We start from the raw sequence: 7,054 nt of genomic DNA, 5'->3' as shown, positions 1-7,054 counted from the left end.
GCCCGGCCCAGCCCCGCCCCGCCCCACCCTCCGGCCCTCCCCTCCGCTTAGCCGCGCTCTCCCGCCGAGCTCCGCCGCCCGCTAGCGAACGGCGGCTCTGGGGTGTTCCAGCTCCCGCCAAAGGGGAGGCGCCACCCCGCCCCGGGGCGGTGGTTTCGCGGGGGCTCTCGGGCCAGTCACAAAAGGCCCTCGCCACCGGCGCGAGGGGACCGGAGCCGGGTGCGCGGCGGCGACTCCCCACCCCAGCACTCAGCCGCCCGCCCCGCTCCTCCCCTTCCCCTCCCCGTCCCTCCTCCTCTCCCACCCCCCGAGGGTATGCACACCCCGCGGGCGGGAAGGTGCCGCCCTCGGGGCGGACAAAGGGGCGGCCCGGCGGGAGGGGGGTTGCGGGCGGCACGCGCGGACGCGGGAGGGGCCTGTCGCGCCCCGGGCCACCGACCTGACACCTGCGGAGCAGCCGGCGACGCCTGGAGCTGAGGGAAGCAGGCCGGCGGACTGGGGGGTCCCAGCCTCGGGGCGGGTAGGCTGCGGCCTGGGAGCGCGGACGGCCCCGGCGGCCGGAAATCTACCTTTTCCCCCCGGCCTGAGCTGAACTTCGGCTGCTTCCTTAACCTTCCCCTGCAGTCTGGATTGGATTTCAAAGCCCCTTTAGAAAATTTATATTCTGGTTTCCATGTCAGCGATGATAGATCAGAGTCACCCAAAGGGCGAGTAACCGCGCAGGTTGCTCAGCCCATCTCCGTAGTTTCTGCTTAAAAGTGGGTGAGCAGCAGTAGGGCTGTTCATTTGCATTTCTAACGAGTTCCCAAGTGGTGGTAATGCCACTGAACCCAGGCACCCCACTATAAGTATCGCGGCCTGGCTGTGGTTCTCTGCCTCCCTGTTGGGAGCAGACCCCAAATGCACTGCATGTGCTCTCGTGGCCAGGTTAGATGGACCTCTTTGGAAGGTAATCTCTGCATTGAAAAACCTGGAGCGGATGCTGGACTGTTTTCCTTCCTCCCTACCATTGATGCTGGGGAAAGAAAGCTGGACTGTATTGATAGGGACCAGAGAAAGCCGCTGTCCAGCTTGCCATTTATTTCCCCCTAGAAGCAGAAATTCAAAAGAAAAGCAATTCCCTTAAAGTTGTATTTAGTCCTATGACCTGTACATTTTTATTTCTTTACATTTTACTGGGGACCTCTAGGATTTAAAAAACAGCAGAACTAAATGCCCAAGGGGGGGTGACATTTAAATTGAAAACATAAAAGCTACCATTCTATAATTAGAGAATTTCTGGATGTTTTTTAAAAAAAGTAAATTTCAAGGGAACATAATTTTATCCTTTTAAATGCATCTCTATCTTCCGAAATCTAGTTTCTCTAACAAGATTATTCGAAAATCTAATGTGAGATGTATTTTGACATTCCAGTCCTGTGAGAGTTAGTTGAAACTACTCAGAGACTTGCTAAACTTTTCTGATCCCTCACTGTGGGCGGTGTTAATCGTGTAGTTTGAGCATTGTAGTTTTCATTGTCAAATACTTGGGTTCTCTCAAAGGGAAGAAAGTTGGGGACTTGCATTCACTGTTTTTCAAGAGGAGATTAAACACAAAATCGATTTAATGGAGCATCTGTAATCTTAAATACAAGAAGTCAAGAGCTAAAGCTGTAATAGAAAGGTTAGCTTTCCCCCATTGTTCACGCAATCTAACTCATATTTTTGGAACTTAATTATCAATGAAAGCTACTACATCAAGGCAATACAGTATAGGCAAATTACTAGACCTTTTTACTTCTCCCAACTGGGTTTAAATTGCAAATCTTAACACTGAACAGTGTGCTTTTGGCATTGAATATTCAATACAGTGAAATGTGTTTTAAGTGAACCACCCAAGGGCCCGGGAACATTTGCTTAATAATGATACTTTGCAATTCTATAGGGCCTTTCAGGCAAGGATCTCAAGTGGAATGCTTTAACTATACCCTGCTTGGAAAACCTTGGGAATATTTTAAAGTGCTCACTTAAGGCCTATTGGAAAGAATCTTTCAGTATAGATTTCACAGTATGGTTTTAAGAAATGAGCTACTACAAAATTTTCAGTCTTAAGTATATCGTCTTCATGGGGGTTAGATGGGTACTGAATATTTATTACTTATTTTATGTGAGCCCTAAAATGAACATTCCCCCCCCCAACTTTTATTTTGAAAAAAAAATTCAGACCTACAGAGAAGGTGAAATAATGTTACAATGAGCAATTTAATTTCAAATAATAAACGAATTCTCTGTTTAGGTTTATTAGTTGGTAACCTTTTGTGACATTTGCTTAGATTATCATAGAAGATCATCACTAGATAGATGAATAGATAGAGATAGATATCGATTGCCATATCTGACTGGATGTAAGGATATAAATATTTGTTGGTGTAGTCACGTATACACCTCTCCTTCCATACATTTCAAGTTGGTTCCTAACATTTTATTCTTAAGTACTGATTTTAAAAAAAGAAAAAGATTTTCTTTTCTGCATAATCAAAATGCCAATACATGTAATATAATGTACGCATCAAAAAATTAAGGAATACATTTGTTTTTTGAAGTATTTCAGTGACTATATTTATGTTTAGAATTTCCACAAATTTCATCAGCAATTCTTTAACCTACATATCTTGGAAATTTTCAGAATTTTAGAGATTCTGATTCAAAAACAATTGCAAATAAAGCCATTTTGACATGCTCATAGAATTCAAGCAGAACATTTATATTTCAGCCCCCCCCAAGCTATCTGCTTTTACCTTAATTAATGTTTGATCTAAAGTATCAGAATAATTGTCCTAATTACCCACTTCATTTTGCTATCTAGTGTAGACTTGACCAAAGTGAAAATAGCATTGGCAGTTATGTACTTTGAGAAGTGTATGTAGACAATTTACATAATTTAGCCAAAATGGCCAATTAATTGGTGCAATTATGAATGTCTAGACTTTGCCTTTATGGATAGATAGAAGTAAAACCTCTTATCTTTCCAATGGTGGCTCTTCCTAGCTCTAAAGATCTCTATTTTTCCTGTATTGAATATTTTTACATTTTTAACTTTAAAATATTCTCATATGTTTTAATAATATAGGCATGTTAATTAAAAGTAATTAGCTGAAGACTATCAAGTACATCTTCTTGTCTCTTACAAGTCCTTGAATTATTACATAACTTAATGTGTGATTTATCCCACTCTTGGAAATGTATGTAATTACATATTTACCTCTGTAAGAGTTAGTGCCTTGTACTTAATATTCGCTCATTAGCATTATTCTTGTTTTCTATAAAAAGTCAACTTCAAACTGCATGAAATTCCTGGAGCTTAAAACCATCTTACAAATAAATGTAGATGAATTTTTGCAGTTTGTTAGGTGTGAAATTCATACAGCTTTATGTAGAAATTAATGGGAACATTAAATTTTATACATATAATTAGCTCCTTGGGTCAGAGGCACTGTTATTTTGATTATTTTAAATATAATTTAATGTTTTCTTTATTCTTAAGTAGTTTGCATTTTTAAATATAAGTCTTTCACTATTTCAATAAACTCATGATCTTTTAAAGGTATTTTTCAAGGTAATGCAAAAATGTTGACAGTTGCCATAATCTCATTAAAGAACTGTGGTATGAATTGCTCTAATAAAAAGTTAAGCTTTAGAAATGCACAATCTAAATGGAATATTTATATTACATTGTATATCTATAATGTATAATATAATAACATGTGGTAATATATAATACAGTACAATATATTCTTTTTTATTGTTTGTTTTCTGAGATAAAACTATTGTTGCTCAGGCTAGTTTTGAACTCTCTAGATTCTTCTGTCTCCACTTTCTGAGTGCTGGGATTATAGGCATGGGCCTATACCCCTGACATAATACATTTCATTTTATTTTGAGACAGAAGAGCTTTGAATTTCCATTTCAGCTTCCTCGGTACTAAAAAAAATACATGTTTTTTGACAACTGCTAATGGCTATTGTCTCTGTCCTTAACAAATTTGTTATTATATATCAACTGAAGAAATTGGCTTTAAAATAAGTAAAATTGATAGTTTTTGTTCACACATTTGGAGAAGTTACGTATTTTAAGGAAATGAGCACTAAATCATAAATTAGCAAAACTAAGTTGTATTTTAAATATCACTAATTTTCTATTAGCTTAAGTGATATATTACTTAATGCACTGAGTCTCAGTTTTCCTATAAAATAGGTATATTACTGCCCTGTCAATTCTATAAGTCTCTGAGGACCCAATGAGACAATGTATATGAATTTTCCCATCTATTTAACACTTAGTCTAGAGAAATGTATGCCTGATTTCAAGGTATGTGCAATCCCAGGATAGAGTAGCAAATTGCAGTAAGTCACCCTTGCAGCATATGGTAGAGAATATAGTATGTATTTAATAACTTTACACAAATCACTACTTTAGGTAAAGTAAATCCTTACCGAATTACAAGTACACAAAAATAGAAAGCTGTGCTATATTTGATGAAGATACATGTAACAGATATAAAAACATTTTATAGATTCAATTTTTTACTTTTTAGATCCCTCTCCTAGTAATGAGGCTTAGAACTTTGTATTGGTTCTTGGCTTTTTTGCTCATGGCCCATGCTTTACCATTTGTGGGACACCTTCAACTCAGCATTTTCTAGTTAATTGAAGATGGAGTCTCTGCCTGGGCTGGGTCTAGGAGATTATAGGTATGAGCCACTAGCATCTGCTTGCTTTTACTTTTCTATTGCTAGTTTCTCTCTCTCTCTCTCTCTCTCTTTGGATATATATCTCTGTCTGTCTCTTCTCTCTCTTTGTCTTATCTTTCTTAAGTTTTTGCAGTGCTGGGGATTAAACCCAGGTTTTCACATTTGCAAAGCAAGCACTTACTACTGAGCTTTTCAGAGAGTGTGTGTGTGTGTGTGTGTCTTGAATCCTGGCACTTGAATTCTGGGCCTCAAGCTATTCCTAAGCTTTTTTTTGTTACTCATGGCTGGTGCTCTACCTTTTGAGCTACATCTCGACTTTCACCTGTTCATTGATTAGAGATAAGAATCTCTTGAATTCACCTGCCTGGGCCAGCTTTGAACCTCAATTCTTAAATCTCAGCTTCTGTGTAGCTAGGATTACAGGGGTGAGAAACTAGGGCTTGATTTAACTTTTTAGATTATTCTTTTTCAGAGACCAGGACTTGAATTTGGTATATACCACTTTTGCTCACTGAATGCATCTCTGCCATGCCTCCAATCCTGCTTTTCAGATTTTTGGTGAAAAAAGAAAGAAACAATACCCAATACAAAACTAAAGTAGCTCTTATTTGAGACATATAATGCAGACAAGGACAAAGCAATAGTATTCAACATATGTCTAGTAAAATCAAAATAGAATAAAAAGGTAACCATAATGAGTTAGGGAAAAACAGTTGATGGTTTACCTGGATTATCAGATAAAATGGTATTCTGAGAACTAATCAGTAAATACTACTTTGTTACCAGTATCGTGTGTGTGTGTGTGTGTGTGTGTGTGTGTGTGTGTGTGTGTGTGTGTGTGTGTGTGTATGGCAGCTGGCATACAAAAAATTATTGAAGTAAATGGGGCTAAAGGACTGTCTCCCTCTTTTGTTTGTTGGGGATGGGATCCTGCCCACTTTGAGGCTCTGGCTCTACATCTGTCACTCCATTCACCAGTGATTCTCAGTTCGGACACTACAGCTGTCTTGTTCTTTTCAACCTTTTCTGGGATGGGAGAGAAGAGAGGCCTGGCTGGCTGGTCAAGGCTTCATAACGTATTCTGCAAGTCTGTACAAGCACCATCATGTAATTGTATTGTTCTCTCTCTTCATTGTGGAGAAGAACTTTTTGGTGTAAAAGGTCATTGGAATGTTTATTTTACTATGTGTCCCTATTTAATTATTTTACTTTGAATTGTATTTGTTCATAAAAAAAACAATGGTGTCAAATTGTGAGCCATAATTTATGTCCGGGTGTGCACATGCACGCATTTGCATAGCTAGAAGCATTTAATAAAGGGAAGAGGGCTGGAGAATCTAGTTTGGAAGTTTCCAGTTAGGTTTTTCCTTTCCAAATAAGAGCTAATCTGTTGACTTCACAAATAAGACTTGTGGACATAAGCAGAGTCTTTTGTGTTTAGAAGTAGCCAATTCTACTAATTGAGTATTAATGACTTGGATCTGTCACAGGAACTTGAATGTAGAGAAGTCAAATGGTTTTTCTATTGCTTGGTGACTGGCCTGCTTCGCCCAAACTCTCCAGCTTTGAGTTGGAATTGGTGGAGATAGGATCAAAGTTCATCTGGGCTTTCTTTTCACTGGATATTATGTTGATTAAGTGAGTGTATGTTTATATATGTGAGCAAGTATGCATGTGTATAAGTGTGAGTATTTGAATATGTCTTTTATAAATAACCTTGGTGGAAAAATTCCAGGGTGAAAATTCTCTCCCTCCTTCCCTCCCTCCCTCCCTCCCTTTCTTTGCTTGATTCCTTCCTTCCTTCTTTTCCTTTCTCCCTTCCTTCCTTCCTTCCTTCCTCCCTTCCTTCCTGCCTGCCTGCCTGCCTTTCTTTCTTTCTTTCTTTCTGTTTTTGGTGGCGTCGGCGGTGGTGGTGATAGGGCTTGAATTCTGGGCCTGGGCCCTGTCCCTGAGCAATTAAGCTCAAGGTGAGCACTCTATCATTTGAGACACAGCACCACTTCCAGTTTTCTGGTGGTTTATTGGAGATAAGAGTCTCAGGGACTTTCCTGCCTGGGCTGGCTTTGAACCTCAATCCTCAGATGTCAGCCTCCTGAGTAGCTAGGATTACAGACGTGAGCCACCAGCGCCTGGCTTCTTGCTTTTTTTCTCTCTTGAATTTATCTTTCTTATCTGTTTGTCTGTCTCTCTCTTATTTTTTTTCTTTTTTCAAATTTTATTTTTATTTTTTGTGAACACACTGTACAGAGGGGTTACAATTACATGGGCAAGTTAATGCATACATTTCTTATCAAGCATTACAGCCTCCTCCTTTGTTTACCCTTC

Source organism: Dipodomys ordii, unplaced genomic scaffold (genome assembly GCF_000151885.1).
Source record: "Dipodomys ordii isolate 6190 unplaced genomic scaffold, Dord_2.0 Scaffold72, whole genome shotgun sequence".
NCBI classification, from domain to species: Eukaryota; Metazoa; Chordata; class Mammalia; order Rodentia; family Heteromyidae; genus Dipodomys; species Dipodomys ordii.
Note: the sequence above shows the minus strand (reverse complement) of the source record.